The sequence below is a fragment of the Macaca nemestrina genome, chromosome 9 (genome assembly GCF_043159975.1).
Source record: "Macaca nemestrina isolate mMacNem1 chromosome 9, mMacNem.hap1, whole genome shotgun sequence".
Lineage (NCBI taxonomy): Eukaryota > Metazoa > Chordata > Mammalia > Primates > Cercopithecidae > Macaca > Macaca nemestrina.
In genome coordinates this window covers 139,321,341-139,340,428 of record NC_092133.1, presented here as the reverse complement: position 1 = coordinate 139,340,428, position 19,088 = coordinate 139,321,341, and the positions used below count along the sequence as shown (strand labels likewise).

General features: G+C 39.4%; 1 long non-coding RNA gene and 1 other non-coding gene across 4 annotated transcripts in view; one reads left to right on the top strand and one right to left on the bottom strand.

The window, feature by feature from the left end:
- LOC105490787 (uncharacterized) overlaps positions 1–18,865 on the bottom strand; it is a 91,607-nt gene extending 72,742 nt beyond the window's left edge. For all 3 annotated transcript variants that reach the window (XR_003020150.2, XR_003020148.2, XR_011608334.1), the window contains exons 1-2: positions 18,574–18,865; positions 1,615–1,689 (exon numbers count right to left, since the gene is read on the bottom strand). This is a non-coding gene — a long non-coding RNA (uncharacterized lncRNA). The remainder of the gene's footprint in view (positions 1–1,614; positions 1,690–18,573) is intronic.
- LOC112428211 (U6 spliceosomal RNA) lies at positions 18,714–18,821 on the top strand. Its single transcript, XR_003020160.1, has one exon. It is a non-coding gene; the product is annotated as a U6 spliceosomal RNA (small nuclear RNA).
- Positions 18,866–19,088: the final 223 nt, after the last annotated feature.

Genomic DNA, 19,088 nt, shown 5'->3' with positions numbered 1-19,088 from the left:
TTGTATTGTAATAAAAGAAAAAAAAGTCCTAATTTGTAGTGTTTATAGATTTCATGCTGTGAATACTCCAGCTATGGTCAGTGTCTTTCTTTTTTTACATCTTTAACTTTTGTGGGTACATAGTAGGGTATTTACAGAGTACATAGCATGCTTTCATACAGGCATACAATGTGAAATAAGCACATCATGAAGCACGGAGTATCCACCCCCTCAAGCATTCATTCACTGAGTTGTGAATAATCCAGTTACCATCCTTCTACTCTCTATGTCCATGAGTTCAATTGTTTTCATTTTTAGCTCCCACATATAAGTGAGAACATGTGATATTCATCTTTCTGTGCTGGGCTTATGTCACTTAACATAATGATCTCCAGTTCCACCTGTGTTGTTGCAGATGACTCAATCTCATTCTTTTTATGGCTGAATAGTACTCCATTGTGCATATGTACCACATTTTCTTTCTTTAGCTTTTTTTTGCTTTTTTTTGTTTTTTTTTTTGAGACGAAGTTTCACTCTTATTGCCCAGGCTGGAGTGCAATGGCACAATCTCAGCTCACTGCAACCTCTGCCTCCCGGGTTCAAGTGATTCTCCTGCCTCAGCCTCCCAAGTAGCTGGGACTACAGGCCTGCACCACCATGCTCGGCTAATTTTGTACTTTTAGTAAACTCGGAGTTTCTCCATGTTTGTCAGGCTGGTCTTGAACTCCTGACCTGAGGTGATCCGCCCGCCTTGGCCTCCCAAAGTGCTGGGATTACAGGCACGAGCCATGGTGCCTGGCCCTTTTTTTAACTTTTATTTTAGACTCAGGGACACATATGCAGGTTTGTTACATAGGTAAACTGATGTCACAGGGGATTGATGTACAGATTATTTCATCAGGTACTAAGTCTAGGACCCGTTAGTTATTTTTTTCTGCTCCTTTCCCTCCTCCCACCCTCCACCCTCAAGTAGGCTCCACAGTGTGTTGTCCCTTCTTACGGTCAGTTTCAAGCTAGCACCTGTTTCACCGGCTTACAAAATTATTGAGCATTCAGCTCTGTGCTCTTGCAGGACTATCCAGGCTGGGATCCATCCCCACTGGGAAACCTGTCAAGGGGGCAGGTAGGAAACCACGGACCAACACGAGACACTAAAGACTGTTGGCTAGAGGAAGAGCTAATGCAGTGGTGTTCAAATGCAGCAAAGCATAAGATTTGATAGACATTTTTGAGATTGAGGAAATCTGGCAACTGATCGAATTTTTTTAACAAAGATAAGTCACGGAAAAGTACCAGTTTTATCACTTGAAAGGTTAACTGGATGATGGTGTCTGTGATTGTGATTCAACAGAAAAGAGCAGACATTTGTGAAAAGAAGAATTCAGCTACATTTCAGCACCCTAAATTCCTTAAACACGGCTGCGGGGCTTGGCTTGGGAGACAACACCAGGTTACAGATGCTCTCCTATATAACCAAGGTATAGATATGTTAACTATTCTGCAGAACCATCTACCCAGGAATTTTATATGCATTTAACAGAACACATTCAATGAAGTATGTCTTTCTTCCTACGGGTAAATTGACCCTATTCTTTATATTCTGGTTTACAATTAATAGTATAATTTTCCACTAACCTCCCAAAGTAGGTCTCGAAGGTGTTTTTGGGTCTTTCATTTCCCAGTTCTCGAACATTATTACTTCCTTTTATTCTGTAAGTAAAATCGTCATGGATTTACTCTCAAGTGTGATTTTAAAAATCCCTCATTTCTGCTGTCACAAGTAGCTGTGACCTGAGTACCTTCCCTAATAATTCATTTTTTATATTTCTGCCACACTTAACTTCTTTTAAATGTCATGATATCTATCTTTCATAAGTTGTATTATTGGGAGCATGACAAGAATGTGGCCAGAAGGATGAAGCAGCTGGAAATTGAGACACTGAGGAAGGGTTAAGAAATACAAGTTTTGGGCCGGGCGCGGTGTCTCAAGCCTGTAATCCCAGCACTTTGGGAGGCCGAGACGGGCGGATCACGAGGTCAGGAGATCGAGACCATCCTGGCTAACACAGTGAAACCCCGTCTCTACTAAAAATACAAAACTTAGCCGGGCGAGGTGGCGGCGCCTGTAGTCCCAGCTACTCGGGAGGCTGAGGCAGGAGAATGGCGTGAACCCGGGAGGCGGAGCTTGCAGTGAGCTGAGATCTGGCCTCTGCACTCCAGCCCGGGCAACAGAGCGAGACTCCGTCTCAAAAAAAAAAAAAAAAAAAAAAGAAAAGAAAAGAAATACAAGTTTTGGGCATGGAGAAGAGAAACCTGAAGGGAACATGCGGTAGTTGTTTGTCATCAAGCAGGAAGAAAGTGTTGTCGGGAAGAGTCCTCAGTCTGTGTGTCCCAAAAAGTAAACTCAGAAATCACTAGGGAGGCAATAGCAAAAACGAGTTTGGTTTTGTGCCAGGGGGACGTTCCATTGAAGCAACTCAGATGTGGATGGAGATGCTTTGGTGCTGGAGGCAGGTAGAGCACTGGCCATCACCCTGAGAGTAATTTTAAAAGGAATTCTAGCTGTTAGGAAGCACTGGGCTGGGGGATCTTTTAAAGACCTGTTAAATGGAGGGTTCTATCATTCTCTGAAGTGAATGTTCTCTACAAACCTATCATTCTTCCCTAATGTTCAGTTTTTCCCAATGACTGAGTTTTGCAAGCCAGTAACACTAAAGAAGAAACATTTATATTCTCTTTGGCAATAGAGTTATGTCGACTAAAAGGCCTCAGTGCTAACGGAGAGAATATATGCTTCCTACTTTGGTACACACAGAGAACTCATTAGTTCTAAATTTAGAAGTAAGCTTTAGTGTTGGAGGGACTCCAAGTTTGACTAATACATTTGACGATGTCCTTGTTAGAAAAAAAAAAAATACCATGATGGAGAATTCTATTTTTCTAGGTTGGTATGTGTGGATGGACAGGGAAAAACACATGCTCTTTTCCATGTGCTAATTCCATCTGTTCACAATTATTGAGTAGGTGTGCCAATCGAATGATGCTCAGTACACAGTAGGTATGCAATGGGTGCTTTTAGTCTGATAGTATTTATAGTTCCTACTTGGCAGAGGTAAATCACTTAGCTAATTCTCAGAGCGTCTAGATTTAAACCAACTGCTCTATTTTTCTCCAGGGCAAGCTGCCAGGTAATGAGACGCTGGTCAACCACAAGGTGTCATTTTGTTTTGACAAAGTCTATTGAGCACCTACTAGGTGTAAGTAAACAAAGATAAACATAAAGAAATTAAAAAATAAGTCAGCAAAGGTAACCAAGATGCTGCATTTAAGAATCTGCTCTAAAGGATCTTGGTCTTGGCAGAAAGACACATTTGAATAAGTAACTTGGTATCATTATCAGTGCTCAAAAAGCCTGTTATTTAGCATAATTCTTTTCTAGGAATCTTAAAAAACCACTGCATAGATAGTTCAAAATTCTCTAAACTACCTTGCTTAGAAGCATTCAATAACTTTAAATAAAGCATTTCAGTGTAGAGTAGTGCTTTACCACAAATTTTCTCTCCATGAATATCAAAATAAATAATTAAAAATAATTTGACTGAAGCTTTATGTATTTTAAAATTAATAATAAAAATATTAAATGTCAAAGTATATGGATTTAATATGTTTAAAATATTAATTTTTAATTCTATCCCCTCAAAATCACGACAGTGTTTCCTATAGGGAATTCTAAACCATAGCGATGTTCCCGTCATCATTCATTAGGCTAGCTCTCCCTCCACTGTTAACAGCAGCAGGAGTGCACCAGCAGGGAGAAATGGCAATGTGGAATGGTCAACTACACACGTATGCTGTGGGGCCCACTCCTGCACCCTCTGATGAGGAGAAGCTGGGTGAAATAGTGGGGCAGATGACGTTTAGTTACAAGCTAAATAACCACTGGCATCACCCTAGGGTGCCACCATCACATGTTTTCCTCTTCCTCCCCTCTCTGACTCTCTTATTAACTCGACTGTAAAGTGGGTGGACATCCCATTATAACTCTGATTTACAAACTGATATTGACAGAAACTTTTTTCACACTGTACTCACTCAGAGGCATGGGCAGTTGTGTTTCAGATGCTATTAATTTGTTAGAGAGTTGGCAATGGTGGTTACTCTGGATCACTACACTGAAACAGGAAAAGACACACACACAAAAATCTAGAGATGGGTAAAAAGAATAAATATTCATGTATACTATTTTTTTTTTCCTAAAAAAAAAAAACAAAAAACAAACACCTAACGATTTAATAGGCCTACATGGAACTGGCCTTCTAGTACGTGGCTAATCATCATTTGATAATACTTAGAAACTAAAAATACTAATGAATCATTGAATGTTTCTCCATCTATTCAAATCTATAAGTTCCTTTAATACATAAAGGAGTTTTCCCCAGGGAGGTTTTTGACTTCTTTCTTTAGTCAATTCTTTAAAAATATTAGTTTTTACCATGAATGCAAATACCTTGTGTATTATTTTATTTTCTAATTTTGTATTGTTAGTGAAGATAAATATTATTAGTTTTTGTAAATTGGTCATTGTAAAGTGACCTTGATAAACTATTATGTTTATTCTAATATTAATAATTGATTTTTTGGCTTTGTGGATATGATCATCCACAAAGAATAACTATTGTAATTCTTTCTTTCCAGCATAGCAGAAGTGATTGTGAACATTTTTGTCTAGTTTCTAGTCATAAAGAAATACGTCAGAAGTTTTGCATATGACAGTTTTATGATATGTAACCAAATTAAGGGATTTCCTAAATCTAATCGTGAGAAAATACCTGTCAAAATCAAATCGAGGGATGCCCTACCAAAGAATTGGCCTCTGAGTTCTAAGAACTGTGAGGGTCTGAGATTTAACTCTGCTTAAAAGCTAAAATTTTAGCTTGCTACAATGTGATGGATGCCGGCAGAAGACGTTAGGACTCCTAGGCCAGAGACAAAGACTTCATTACACACAGCAGTCACAGGAGTAAGAGAACCAGTTTTTGCGGTGGTTTCCTAATATCATTTCCCATAAAGCAGTACAAACAAGACCAGTAACACCTGGTCATGCAGCAGGTTGCGTTACCGTAGAGGAACCCAGAGCTCAGGGAACCTGAATCTTTTATTAGGTTGATGCAAAAGGAATTGCAGTACAATGGGCAGTAAGTATGTCCCGAGGGAGAAACTCTATTTATCTTCCAAAACTATTTGCTAAACAATCATCTTTAAAATGATAGTCTGGAACAAAAGTAGTCAGTGTCTTTCCTTGCAAGATATGCAGTAACCAAAGAAACCCTGGAGAACTGTCATCCTGCAGTCAACTTCAGATCATCAAAATCAAGAAAATCAAGGGAAGTATGAGGAACTCGTCCAGACCAAAGAAGCCTAAAGAGAAATGATTAACTAAAATCAACCTGTGATTCTGAGCTGGCTCCTTTTACTATGATAAACATGGAAACAATTGGAGAAATTGGGCCTGAGGGTTAGGTACAGTAATGCGTCAGTGCTGACTTCCTGACTTTGAGGATTATGAGTAGTGAGGTTATCTAGGAGGATGCCCTTGCTTGTAGGAAAAAGATACTAAAGTATTTGGTGGTGATGGGCTCCCAGCTGACAACTTTATCGCAGATGGTTCAGGGTAGAAAAAGGACTTTTTTTGGTATCCTTTCAGTTTTTCTCTAATTTTGGGATTGTTTCAAAGTAACGTGGGATTCTGAGGCTTTGGGGAGAAGTAATGTTTTGATTAGCATATCAATGTATGTATACTTTTATTAGTTTATGCAAGCTTCAATGTCTTCCTAAACAATTTTTACCTACATATATTAAAATGTTTATCTATGTAATTGCTGTGTTAAATATATTGTTGTATTATTTTATTTTCATTGTTTCCAATTTTGTTTTTGATGTTATTTCTCTTTTTCCACTATTTGCTTCATTTATTGATATATCCTCTCTTTTTCTGAAAAGATGAGTTTTTGAGTCCTGATAAAATACATTTAGAGGTATCAGCTTAACTTTACTTCTACTTTCGCTTATATTTGGACACATAGTGTTTAATTATTAGTCCATATTAAATATGCTATAATTTTTCTTTTGATTTCCTTTGAATCCAATGGTAATTTAATAACATTGTTTTTTTTGAGTCATTTGAAAATGTTTACGCTACCTTTTATTTAAAACTGAGTCATGTTACTGACTTATTGGAGTTTTTTGGAAAGTTGCTTTGTGGTTATTACATGACTAGTTTTTATAAATGTACGGAAACTTTTTTTATTTGTGACCTCTAGAATTTTACATATATGCCTATTTATACAGTCACAATAGTTCAAGTTTATAAATTATGTTATGTGTATATTCTACATTTTTGCTTATTTTTGTCTTCTTAATCTATAAGCTTTTAAGGGAAGAGTATCATAAATTACATTTGTTATTTTTCTGCCTTTTTCTATGAGTCTCTCAGGTCTTGTAAATATTGGTACATGTATTGATGTTTAAAGTGATTATGTCTTTGGATCTATTTTTTTACCAATATGTAATATTTTTTGTTCTTTAGCTTTCAGTGTTACTTGTTTGCTTCCATTATGTCAAATATTGGTGGATTTTAAAAATCAAACCTGATTTTTCGTTGTTATATTGAGACATATGTTTCTCACCTACTTTATATTTTGCATTGGATGTTCTTTCTTATTCTGTCTTCTTTTTAACTTTGTATTGGATACATCTTTTTCCTTTAGTTTAAAAGTCATAGGACCTATTTTTATTCTTGTTTACCTTTAACATAAAAACTATATTGAGGCTTACATATCCTTAGAATTTTGGAGATATATTGTTATGTATATTTTTCCTTCATTACAAATACACTAGTGTGTTCTCATGTCAAATTTATTTCATCCACACACACATAATCCCATACCACGTGGCTATACCTAGGTTTCTTTTTCTAACTCCTTCAGAATTGCTAGGTCCCTTCGCATAGGTAGGTAGCTAAGCAGATAGATAGATAGATAGATAGATAGATAGATAGATAGATAATAGACAGATGATAGAGATTTGCCATTTGTTTAAGGGAATTGGCTATGAAGTCTATAGCTTGGTAGGCTGGAAATTTAGGCAAGAGTTGATGTTGCCTTCTTGAGTCCTAAATTCTGCAGGGCAGGCCAGGCAGGATGGAAACTCAGACAGGCTTTCAATGATGCAATCTTGAGACAGAATTCCTCCTTTAGGAAATCTCAATTATCATTCTTAAGTCCTTAAACTGACTTCGTAAGTCACAACCACATTATGAAGGCTAAGTTGCTTTACTTTGCCTACTGATTATAAATGTTAATCACATTTAAAAAACAAAAACAAAAACCTTCACAGCAATATCTAGTCTAGTGTTTATCCAAACAACTGGGCACCAAAGCCCAGTCAAGCTGACATAAATTTAACCATTGCAGGTGTTGTAAATACATTTTTTTAATCTACCTCTTCTTTAGACAAAAAGATAGATTTTAATAAATTTAATTAATCTTACTTTTTTGTATTTTTTTGGCTAAATTCTTATGAATTTATTTTTCCTTTTATTTGAAAATGTCTTCGAAAATGTTTCTCAAATTGATTTTAAAAAGTGATATTTCAAAGGTATGGCTGAGAACATTAGTGCTCTGGCTTTATTTTACATAACAATTTGGTTAGCTAAAACATTACAGATTCAAAATTTTACATTTTCCAAGTTAATTTTAAAATACGACTTAATTGTTTTCTTGCATCTAGTGATATCAACATGACTTTTCCCTTTGCAGGCAGTCTGCTCTGTATCTTCGAGTGCATTTAAATGATCCTTGCAGCACGTATTCCTCACTTTATTAGAAAGTTTACACGTGCAGTATTTTCAATTCTCTGTACTACATTTAATCAAATGACTTCCTTTTTTCTTTCAAACAGTGGTTTTCAAAGTTGGTCTCTAGCATCTTCAGCTTTGTTGTAATCACACTCTCCTTCCCCACACCAGATCCACTGAGTGAGAATCTCTAGGCCTGGCAGTCCCACCTGCCTCTAAGTGATGTGGGCACCTTGTTTCAAGTTTGAACAACGCTGTTGTAAAACATAAAACTTTTCATCATGCTTCCTTTAAATATGTCCTCTTCTCTTTTAGTTTCTCTTGTTTTATAGGACTCCTGTTATCCAGATGTGGATGTTTCTGCATGTCAATGTTTACCCTTTTCTGCTGTTTTATCCGAGGATTCCTCAGTTGAATCTTTCTACTCCATCATTCTTCAGCTGTGCTCGTCTTACTTGTTTTTCTTCAGTGTTTGTTTATTTCATTTCAACTACTACACATTATACTTAATAGTTCTATTTGATGGATTATTATTTCTTGTTTCTTTTTCAGATTAAAAAAATCCTCCTTTATCCTTTTAAAGATTTTGTTTTAATTTTAAAATTCTTGTCAATTACAACAATTCAGGTTTACATGTTATATGTTGCTTCATTTGTTGTCATTTGGTCACGGTTGTAATCTGAGCACTACGGTCATTTGACCTGTGAACTCTTTTTCTCTTAGATGGCACCTCTCAGGTCTGGTAATGAGCCTTAGGGGAAGGCCAAAGGACAGGCCCAGGTTTACGTGCTTCTGGTGAGACTAATTACAATGGAGAGGATGTGGCCCAAGCAGTTGGCCAACAAACACAGACCTCTGTTGATAACTTATCTTCATTACTGTGTGCCAGTCTAGCCAGTGTTTTATTTTTAAATTGTAATGGAATGCAGGATTGGCAGGCAATTTTTGATTTTTAGTTTGCGTTCCACCAGGTTTTGTGTTTGTGTTTAGCAAATGCAAAACCTAACAGCTCTCATCTCTTACCTGTGCCACATAAAACAGCTGCCAAGCGATGCCCAGCTGAGACTCTGTCTGCACTATCACGATGTCACACGCTGATCATCCTGCACACTTGTGTGCATATTCAGGTTTGTCTTCTCAATATAGAATAGATAATCCATGAGAGCAAAGAAGAACTTGTCTGATTTCTTTAACATTCTAAACCTAGTGACAGCCGCAGCAAAGAGTACGTAGATAGTTTTGGAAGCTTTGCAATTGTTTGTTTTTTTGTTTGTTTTTTTTTTTTTTTGAGACGGAGTCTCGCTCTGTCGCCCAGCCCAGGCTGGAGTGCAGTGGCGCGATCTCGGCTCACTGCAAGCTCCGCCTCCCAGGTTCACGCCATTCTCCCGCCTCAGCCTCCGAGTAGCTGGGACTACAGGCGCCCGCCACCACGCCCGGCTAATTTTTTGTATTTTTAGTAGAGACGGGGTTTCACCGTGTTAGCCAGGATGGTCTCGATCTCCTGACCTCATGATCCATCCGCCTCGGCCTCCCAAAGTGCTGGGATTAGAGGCTTGAGCCACCGCGCCAGGCCTGCAGTTGTTTTTATTAAATGAATACGTGACAGAACTTTTGCACTATTGTCTCAATACATTTAATGATGACTAGGTTTTATCCTTTGTCTTATCTATTTTATGTTAGAGGATGGTAAAAAATCCAATATTTTGGTTATCTATTAAGGCAAATGAAGATCCCATGAGTGATGAGATATTATGGCTGTCTTATCTCTAAGTGTTCAGCAAAATATCTGATATACAGAAGACGGTTAAAATATGCAATTTATTACACATTATTAAATATTACTTCTTCAATTTAATATAGAATTATTGACCAATAGTCATTACAAATTGTGTTTGTGCAGAGGAACGTCCATGGGCTTATAGGAACATCCATAATCTCTGTGAAGTTTGTTCTTTTTTTAAAATAACTTTCTTGTTTAATATTGTTTATTATATTATCAAGTCCTTCACTTGAGGTTGCTTTGGGAAATGAATGGTGCAACCCTGTCCAGTGCGTGTCACACTCAAAGCAGAAATATGTCTATGGTACTCTTTATTCTTCCTTGTAAAATGTAAGGCCAGAAACTGCTATGTATATTACTGGCTTTGGGTACAGTTTTAATTGGTTCATGAAACCCATGGTTGAAAATATTTATTGTTTATTCAAAAGTTTTATATCTTTCTAGACAGTGACTGAGAAGGCAGATAGGCACAACACACTGGAAATAGGTCCTAATTATCATGATTATTACAACACAAGGAAGTCCAGTAGCTTTGATGGAGAAGACAGCTCTTGTATCTTCCTTTAGGAATTCAGTGGCATGTTTAACATTTACAACTTGTGAGCCACTTTTTTCTTAACATACAGAAAATTCTTTATTGATGCACTTTGGACATAGAAAAGCCTGTTCATATACCTTCAATATGTCGGTGATTTATTGAAAGGAATAAAATACTTATTAATCATTTGAGTTCAGGATATGAAATAATTTTTCAACATGTCCAGATGAGCCTGTCCAGTTAAATTCTATCATCAATTGCAGGCAATGGTAGAGACTTGGCCTTGAGTGTCAATCTGTCTTCAGACAGTTTTAATTTCAGCTTCCACCAGTGTATCAGTGGCTTGACAATGAATTATGAGTTTCCCACTCTTAGCTGGACAAGTCACTCACGACATTTTTTGTAACATGACCCAATTCTGGAGGAATGATTTTAGATAAATGTGATTTTTTTAATGAAAATAAAAATATATTTTATTGCATGTAGAATGAGCCACATGACATATAAAACAGGAATTGTATACATTGTGCATTTCTTTCTTCGACAATCCTGCAATGAATTCTAAAATTCAGTTTTCATCAGTGAAGAAGAAAACTTGTATAATGAAGAAGTATTTTTCTACTAATGATTCCATAGACCAAGGCAACCCTCATAGTCGCTTTACTCCCAAAGTGACAGTTTGCATGGTCAGGATGCTCTTATATACACAATATGATCACTTTAGAACACTGAAAAGAGAATCAACTAAATGTGTTGCCCAGGTTGGGTGCAGTGGCTCATGCCTGTAATCCCAGCACTCAGGGACACTGAGGCAGGTGTATCACCTGAAGTCGGGAGTTCGAGACCAGCCTGATCAACATGGTGAAACCCTGTCTCTACTAAAATTACAAATATTAGTCAGGTGTGGTGGCAGGTGCCAGTAATCCCAGTTACTCAGCAGGCCAACACATGAGAGTCGCTTGAACCCGGGAGGCAGAGGTTGCAGTGAGCCAAGATGATGCCACTACACTCCAACCTGGGCAACAGAGTGAGACTTTGTCTCAAAAACAAACAAACAAAAATATGTTTTCCAACACTGAGAAGGATACAGAAAAATCAAACAACAAGATTATTTTTAAGGAAGGAAATTTCAGGTAACTATGTTTTAATGACTATCCACTCTACTATAAATCAGTAGTTAAAAGTATTTAAAAATGAAACAATTGATGCTGAATAGTGTGAGGAAAGTTGAGGCTATGTCAATGAATACCAGTGTGACCATGAGGCAACAGAAATGGAGACTCTAAATGTGTTTGTGCATTATGCCTAGGTTTATGCAAGCCTCATTGAGGTATTCAGTGTCATTTAGGGGTGAAATTAGATTATAAATGTGCAGAATTCAAGATATTGTCTTGTGCATTGTAAGTACCCCAAATAGGGGAGCTCTTATTGTAGTTACTGTTGTAATAAATTATTTTAGATACTGTTTAATACCTAGCAGTTCAAGTAACTCCATCTGAAAATGCCTTTGCTGAATATCATTGCTTTATGAAAAGATACTGATTCTAAACCAGTGGGTCTCAACTGAGGCTGATTTTGCCCCTACAGGGTACATTTGGCAATGCCTGGAGACTTTTTGACTTTCATGATGGTTGAGGGCTTGTTACAGGCATCTGGTTGGGGGAGGCCTGGGATGCTGTTAAACATCCTCCAAGGCACAAGATAGCCCCCTCTCAACAAAGAATGATCCTGCCCACGGTGTCAATGGTGCTGAGGTTGAGAACTCCTGTTCTAAACAATTTATGTGATTTTGTTGTTTCGTTTAGTTGTTGTGATAATTGAGAAACAGCAATAATAAAAACTGGAATCTGCCATTTCAGTTCTTCACCTATCCCCTCATCACTGCTGTAGCTAAACAGAAGCTGTGAGCAAGAAGACGGAAGAAAAGAATTCTTACAGAGACAAAGCGTAAGAGGAAAGAAGAGAAGGTAATGAGTAAACAAGATGACTGGCAGAAAAAAAATTGATTAATGTCTCTCATTCCAATTTACTATTGTGAAAGAATGGGTTGAAACTGCTCTTAAAAATTTAAGAAGCTGGCTGGGCGCGGTGGCTCATGCCTGTAATCCCAGCAGTTTGGGAGGCTGAGGCAGGCAGATCACTCAAGGTCAGGGGTTCAAGACCAGCCTAGCCAACATAGTGAAATTCCATCTCTATAAAAGTTAGCCGGCATGATGACAGGTGCCTGTAATCCCAGCTACTAGGGAGGCTGAGGTGGGAGAATCACTTGAACCCGGGAGGTGGAGGTTGCAGTGAGCCAAGAGTGCACCATTGCACTCTAGCCTGGGTGACAGAGCGAGACTCCATCTCAATAAATAAATAGATAAATAAATAAAAAGCAAAAACCCAGAAATACTAATAGAGCTCCACACAAACAGGATGTCACAACCTAGTCTAAAGGAAGGGCGTCTAAAGGAACAAGTAGTCTAAAGGGAGTCTAAAGGAACGTGGAACCCATGGGAATGTACATGGAACACACAAATGTAGATATCAATGGGACCAAAGAGGTGATTCTTTTTAAACTACTCCTGCCCAAGTATACTCTAATCCATTCCACATTGAAGGGAGAATGAAAACTACTTTCCAAGCTCCTCTGTAATGTCTTAGTTTTATAATTGCCCTACTAGAGATTGGAAATTTGCTTACTGACTGTTCAATCATTCGCAATTTTCCTGTTTGAGGGAACAAGTCCCTCCAAGTATTGTCAGAGGTAGTCCCTGTCATGTGAGTAACAATTGGCACATGGGTTTTTGCCCAGAGCATGAGTAGGACAGACTGGAAGCACTGTCTCTATATGTAATGTTGCATTTGCAAGGTCTGTTCCAGGTCGCTTGTCCAGACAGCTGTCTTAGCTGGGATTTTCCACATTGATTTATAAAGTTGAATACTATTAGCTGCAAGTTAGAACATATTTTTAACAAAGGCCACTTATGTAGTAGGAAATGGTAGACATATAAGAACCAAGAGCAGAACAGAAGCATACAGGTGAGAAACAATCTTAAACCATGTGTAATTGTCATGTCCATGGCCACCCTTGGCTGGAGGCAGGTCGTGTTCATCATCCTACAGAGAAGGAAGTGTGGGCCAGGATGTTCTGGTAAGTCACCTGCAGGCACATAGCTAATAAGAGGCAGATTTCCCTTTGAGGTTTGTGCAGCCATGGCCAGGCTTTGTGTGGCTGGGCCATGCTGCCTTCTCCAAGCAGCATGGACCGAGCTTAGTCCTCTGAGATGGAGAGAGAGACGGTGGCTGAGTACATGGAGGTTGGAGGCTGGAGGAGAAGAGAAGCAAAATCTCCCATCTGAAGTAATTCCAAATGTGGAGAGCAGCGTGTGGCCATCAGAGCACAGGCCTGCAGAAGACCGGGACACAGGGCGGAAGGTGGCCCCAGTGGAGGCGTTTGTGCTGCAGCAGTGGGGCCAGGCAGCAGCTTAGGAGGCCCCTCAGAGAGCGACAGAGACAGTGGGAGACAGCAGCTCATATCTAGGATGAGGGAGCCCAGTTCTGTGGTTTGTGCCTGGGGTACCACTTCCCTGTGCCTCCTCAGAACAACAAGAACAATGTCCACCAGGACTATGGCTCATATCAGTGAAGCCTTAGGTTCAGAGGGTCCAGAATGTAGACACTAGGGTGGATTTTACACTGTGTTAAGTTATGGTGTGGGGTAGATGGGAGAGGAGCCCACGTGGGGGCTTTAAGGATCCTTCAACACAGTCCAGGAAGTTACACTCAGAGGAGCATGGAACTAGGGTCCCCACTCAAGGCCAGAGACAGGGATGGGGCAGGACACACTCACAGGGCCCAGACAGGACGAATGCCCAGGGTAGGGAGGCACCAAGCCTGTGAGGCTGGGAGAGAGACAGGGAGAGACAGAGACAGAGAGGGAGACAGGGAGAGGAAAAGAGGGTGTCTGAGAGAGGGACACAGAGAGGGAGAGACAGAGAGAGAGAGAGAGTGAGAGACGCAAAGAGACACGGAGATAGACACAGAGAGAGAGACAGAGAGTGAGAGACACACAGACAGAGTGAGAGACACACAGACAGAGTGAGAGACACACAGACAGAGTGAGAGAGACACACAGAGACAGAGAATGAGAGACACACAGACAGAGTGAGACACACAGAGACAGAGAGTGAGAGACACATAGACAGAGGGAGAGGCATAGAAAAAGAGACAGACAAACAGGGAGACAGACAGAGAAAGAGAGAGAGACACACACAGAGAGGGAGGCAGGGAGAGGGAGAACCCGTGGGTAAGTCACTTTATTGGGGGTCAGGTGAAATGCAACACCGAAAAGGCCTGAGAGGTTTTATCATGCTTTTGAGTGTCACTAGGTCCCAGTGTGGGAGGGCAAGAAGGGGAGATAATACCAGGAAGCACCCCACCATGCTGAGCAGGTGCCTGGTCACCTGGGCAGGGTGCACACGGCCTTATTGTGGAAACGTGGAAGTATTAGGAAAACACAGTTTTAAAATTTACCATACATATGGACATCCACACACACCCTTTCCAATCTTGTCTCTTTCAAAAAAATTATTTGTGCTGGACTCAACAACCACGCCGTGGCCGTCCCAGCAGTGTCTCCGGTTGGAGCAGCACTTAGCCTCCGTTGTGTGCTCTCAGGACTCATACGATGCTTAGGGAAATGGCCATGATAATAGGAACGGCAAGGGAGAGAGAAACAGAAGAGTGTGGCAAGACGCCCTCCAATTTTCCTCTTTTTTGTAGAGAGGCCAAAGGTCTATAATGTATGATTAAAACTTTAATTAAATATGCTTAAATTCTAGTTCAAAATGTAGTTTCACTATCCATTGGACGCTTTAAATTCTCAAATGAGATGATAAATCTCAGTTGCCATAGAAATGTTACTCCCCGAAATGTTATTAAAAGTAGGTTTTTGTTATCTGGCAAAACTCATTATAGGGAGATTCCTTGTGAGATGAAATAAGAAAGAAGGAAACTGGCATTTGCTGAGGGACTAGGAATGCCCACTGCTGTTCCTTGTTTTGCAGGCATAGTCTCTTTTACTTCATTTCACCAAAATTACAAGTGAGTTTTACCCCTCATTTTATAGTTGAAGCAACTGAAACACAGAGACAAAATATTCTGTACTAGATCACAGAGCTGAGAATGTGGGAAGCACCTAGGTCTGTGGCTTCCAAGCCTTTGAACTCAACATCACGTTCTCTCTCCAATAATCCAGAAGGGAATGCGTGATTTAGCTTCCAAAACAGAGCTTCCAAAAGTTAAACCTACTATTTACTGAGAGTTGATAGGATTCTATAGAACAATAAAATCTCTGAAAAAAAGCATTAAAATGAATTGTAAAAACTACTAAATTTGCTCAGGGCTGTAACTTGGTTTTTTAATTACTGGGAAGTATGACATCATGGATCGACAATGTCTACGCGCAGGCGATTTGGCTTCAATCTAAGGGAGTTGCAAGAGAAAGGAATACTGGAAGTTCAATTTCTGCTTCTTCGGTGGAGAGGTTTGGTTGATTCTCTGCCTTGAGTCCCACACTGTGACATCATTCTAATAGAAACAAAAGAACGACTGGCCAAATTTAGGACATGCATGAACTTTGTAATTTCATACATTTGAAATACATTCAAATCTTTAGAAGTCCATTTGTGAACTATAAAATAAAAGAACATTACTTCCTTTTTCCAAGAAAAGTGCCTCCCCGTGTCTTCTTGGACGTGATATTTCTTCTACAAAATCAGGCTTCAATGAGCTAAGTGTGAGTAAATTAGAAACATATGTACTAAATTGTCTCTGTTATAAACTCTTTTATTAAGGAAACACTCAAATGCTCTAACAATGAATACAACAATCTGAAGATTTGGGTACACATCAAACCTGCTTAAAACTCATAATTCAACACCTTTACGGGAGTATAACTTACTGGTGTGTACCAATTCTAACGTTTAGTACTCATGTCATTAGTTCTTCTTAAAACCAAGTCTAAATGCAATTTAAGATAAAATACTCCTTTGTAGCAGTTCCTCCAAGCAGAAAAGTCACCTCAGAATGAGAAAATAAATAAATAAGTAAATACAAACCAACACAAAAAGCAAAGCTCAAAGAAGGGAAAAAAAATCCTACTTTGATCTGGGCGTGTCCATTCAAGCTTTTCTGAAAGGGGAGACAGGTGGGATCTCTTTTCTATTAGAAATGGCTACCAGAAATTTTCATATTTGTCTTAGAGAAACTGAAATTGATTTATGTTTGATAAATAGCACGCAACACAATGCAAATACAGAAAAAAATCTACAACACATTGTATCTAAATATCAACACTTTATCAACCCCTCATCACATCTCCCAAGGAATCTTCACTCTGATTTATTTTCATATTATTGGGAACTGATTACAATTGTTTTTGTGTGCATTTGAAAATGCTTGTGGTCCCAGAAGATTTATGTTAGAATCTTTACTTTGAGAAGATTTGGAATGACGATAGCTGTCATTCTCTCTATCTTACTTTTAAGTATACTTTTATGCGTGATCTATAGATCTTAAAAAAATTCAAGAAGTTTTAAAATCCATAATTTATGTCTCAATTCTTACTCCATATATTCTTATATCAGCAGCCCCAGTATATCATAACATCTTTGACAAACCCTGGGTTCTGTTCACCTTATAAGGCATCTTCTCCAGTGGAATGCAGCCAGTCCTGTGTATTTCATCAACCTTCAAAGATCAACCCTGTTTCAGTGCAGGATGACTGTGTTTTGGCAAGAAGCAATGAAGTCTTGAGTGTGTGGAGGATTTAAAAATCTAATATTCCATAACAGCATCAACGACCCTTTTAGTTTTAATGTCCCCAAATGATAAAGGATGGTTGTTAAACCGGATATAATGGGCTGAGCAGATTGTTTTTTCTAATTGGTGTTTTTCTGCATCTGAATTTCAACCCTGGCATTTTCCTTCTGGATTTGAACACAGCATTTCCTCAAGTAGGAGCCAGAGGAACTTGAGAACCCCGGCCTTTGTGCACGGCTGTGCAACCTGGGCTTTGTCGAGACAGGAGCGCATTACCATGACATTTAAGGAGGAAAACAAGCTACTCTGAATTGTGTCAATCTCACTTGTGATCTATTTTTGAACAATGTACTGGAAAGACATTCCCGTTCACACAGAACTAGTGATTTACCCTCCGGTGGATTCTACCCTTCCAGCTGCTTGGCGATAAATAAAGACAGAGTGGAGAGAGAGTGTAAATAAAATTAACTGTACCCAGTTGGCTCCCCAGTGCTTTCATTTATGCAAGCTTGTTTGATGAGGTACTTTTCGAGTCTTCTTAATTGCGATATAAAATAAGGCCTCTGGTAATCAAAAGCTCTAAAAAAAAAATCTTGCAGTGGGGAGGTTGTCCACCTTGGTTGTCCTCAAATTTTCCTTCTTGTTTTTACACTTCCCAACCTCATTACCATTTCAGTAACTCCTGGGGGTATATGGCACCATGCAAAACTGGCGCTGCCATGGCCAGACAGATAATCCAGGAGCTCTGAGCCTCCCACCAATACCTACTGTGGTGTGGAAACTCTCCTGTGTTTTTTACTGAGCCAAGACAATGTTAGACAGCCTTCAAAGAAGTGCTTTAACAATTAAGAGAGAGAAAGAAATATATATAGAAAGAGAAAGAAACAGAGACATACAAGCAGATACACACATACACACACAGAGGGAAAGAGAGAAAGCTGGATGGGAGAGAATAGACAGGAAGAAATATAGAGAGAGATAGAAAGAGAGAAATGGAGAGAGACAGATACAGAGAGAGACAGCAAGAAGGAATAGAAAGGGAGAAATGGAGAGAAATATAGAGAAGAATGGAGAGACAGAAAAATAGAGAGCAACAGAGAAGGGGAGAAAAGCAAAATACAGCAGCAATGCAGTAACACAGTACAAATTCCTAAAACAGTGTGTAGCCTTCCGTTTATTTGGTCATCACTATGTACTGGTTTTTGGACGTCTGTCTGTTACTTCCCTTTGTCCTGAGTGGCTGCTGTGGACATAGTCTCTATTTGGTTCTTGGGCTGGTGGTGCTCTCTCTCAGGGAAATTTAGTGGCTCTACCCCTGGACTCTATGTATGTTTAGGGACTTCGGGCCTGGAAGTTGGAGACCTTCCTTCGTTTCACAAAATCTGCACCACATCAGGTGTCTCCTGTCACTAGAAGCAGAAAACAGCTCTTCCTTTTTCTGTGTCTGTGGGCGGGAACTGGCTGCCCTTTCAGTTCCCGTTTCCTGTCTAGGACGTCCTAATTTTGAACAGAACAAACAGCACTTGCAACACCCAACCCATCAGGAAATCCTGTTGTCTCTGCCTTTGGAAGACCCAGAACCCCATGGATTGTTACCATGTCCCTGCTACTCACCATCGCAGCTGCAAACACCGTGCTTTGTCACTGGATTCACAGGCGCACCCTCCAGGTCCCCTGCTCCTCCGCAGCCTGGCTCCTTCTGGCTATTCACAACCCAGCGGCGGCGAGAGGGTCGCCTCGCAAGTCAAGCTCAGGTGCTCGCTTCGGCAGCACATCTGCTAAAACCGGAACACACACAGAGAAGAGGAACTTGGCCCCTGCGTAAGCATGACATGGAAATTCATGTGACATTCCATATGTTTATGAATATACTAAAAGCCATTGAATTGTAGGCACTGAAAATAATAAATTTTATGGCATGTGAATGATATCTCAATTCAGCTACTGTAAATAAACAAAAGCAAATCATGCCCATCCTATGCTCAAAGCCCTGCAATGGTTGTTTATTCCATTCAAAGTAAAATCTATATATTTTAAAAAAGCCATAAAGCTTCTTGTGATCTAAAACCCCCACCCCCATTATTTACAATCTGATTCTTTCTCTAGTTATGTTTCCCCTCACTTCAGGC